Source organism: Ovis canadensis, chromosome X (assembly GCF_042477335.2).
Source record: "Ovis canadensis isolate MfBH-ARS-UI-01 breed Bighorn chromosome X, ARS-UI_OviCan_v2, whole genome shotgun sequence".
In the NCBI taxonomy this organism is placed as follows: domain Eukaryota; kingdom Metazoa; phylum Chordata; class Mammalia; order Artiodactyla; family Bovidae; genus Ovis; species Ovis canadensis.
The window spans coordinates 92,169,206-92,171,141 of record NC_091727.1 but is presented as its reverse complement, the minus strand read 5'-3'; the positions used below and the strand labels follow the sequence as shown (position 1 = coordinate 92,171,141).

General features: G+C 39.0%; 1 pseudogene; it reads left to right on the top strand.

Annotated features, from left to right (window-relative positions):
* Positions 1–228: 228 nt before the first annotated feature.
* On the top strand, positions 229–1,236 carry LOC138930000 (histone-lysine N-methyltransferase SETMAR-like; annotated as a pseudogene).
* Positions 1,237–1,936: the final 700 nt, after the last annotated feature.

The window sequence follows — 1,936 nt, the reverse complement described above, 5'->3', positions numbered from 1 at the left end:
TTGGGGTTTTGCATTAACTTGGCGTTTGGTATTGGAATTTGCTCAGTCATGTCTGACTCTTTACCACCCCAGGCTCCTCTGTCCGTGAGGATTCTCTAGGCAAGAATACTAGAGTGGGCTGCAATAATATGTGATTGTGTTTTACATTATTTTAATGTGGATATCTCACTTTATGTTTTTGTGCTAATGACATTACTCCTTATTTTATATTTATTTTAGATTAGGGAAATGATGTTAGACAAAAAGCAAATTTGAGCAATTGTCTTATTCAAGTTCTAAACAGGTCATAAAGCAGCAAAGACAATTCACAGCATCAACAACGCATTTGGCCTAGGAACTGCTAACAAACACACACTGCAGTGGTGGTTCAAGTTTTGCAAAGGAGATGAGAGGCTTGAAGATGAGGAGCACAGTGGCCAGCCATCAGAAGTTGACAACGACCAACTGAGAGCAATCATCAAAGCTGATCCTCTTACAGCCACATGAGAAGTAGCTGAAGAACTCGACATCAACCATTCTACAGTCATTCGGCCTTTTAAGCAAATTGAAAAGGTGAAAAAGCTCGATAAGTGGGTGCCTCATGAGCTGACTGAAAACCAAAAAAATGTCGTTTTGAAGTGTCAACTTCTCTTATTCTGTGCAACAATAACAAACCATTTCTTGATGGGATTGTGATGTGCAACAAAAAGTGGATTTTGTATGGCAACTGGTGACGACCAGCTCAGTGGTTGAAGAAACTCCAAAGCACTCCCCAAAGCCAAATTTTCACCAAAAAAAGGTCATGGTCACTGTCTGATTGTCTACTGCCCACCTGATCCGCTAGAGCTTTCTGAATCCCAGTGAAACTGTTACATCTGAGAAATACGCTCAGTAAATTGATGAGATGCACAGCAACCTGCAATGCTTGCAGCTGGCATTGGTCAACAGAAAGGGTCCGATTCTTCACAACAATGCCTAACTGCACGTTGCACAAGCAACGCTTCAAATGTTGAACAAATTGGGCTATGAAGGTTTGCCTCACCCTCAATATTCACCTGAACTCTCACCAACTGACTATGACTTCTTCAAGCACCTCGACAACTTTTTGCAGGGAAAATGCTTCCACAACCAGCAGGAGGAAGACAATGCTTTCCAAGAGTACATCAAATCCTGAGGCATGGATTTTTATGCTACAGAAATAAACATATTTCTGATTGGCAAAAATATGTTGATTGTAATGGTTCCTATTTTGATTGATAAAGCTGATTTTGAGCCTAGTTATAATGATTTAAAATGGTCCAAAACCACAATTACTTTTGCACGATTATCAGCAAAATTTTAAGCATCTGTGGAGCATTAAAAAATCATATTACCTTTGAATAGATAAAATGAACAAATGCAGACCAAATTTCAGGAAATATTTTAACATATAGCATGAAATTTACATCAAACTGTAAGATATCTGGAATTTGGTTATATCTCTTCATAAAAAAGGAAAAACTCAAATAGCTTGAAAATCATGCAAAATTAAAGTGAAAGTGTGTTAGTCACTCAGTCGTGTCTAACTTTTGCAACCCTGTGGACTGGAGCCTGCCAGGATCCTCTGTCCATGGAATTCTCCAGGCAAAAATAGTGGAGTGCCAGTCAATGTTTGATGCAGGATATAGGATGCTTGGGGCTGGTGAAGGGGATGATCCAGAGAGATGATATGGGGTGGGAGGTGGGAGGGGGGGTTCATGTTTGGGAACTCATGTACACCCATGGTGGATTCATGTCAATGTATGGCAAAACCAATACAGTATTGTAAAGTAAAATAAAGTAAAAATAAAAATTTTAAAAAATAATAACAAAAAACATTTTCTCTTAAAAAAAAAAATACTGGAGTGAGTTACCATTTCCTTCTCCAGGGATCCTTCCCAGCTCAAGAATCGAACCTAGGTCTCCCACATTTCACACA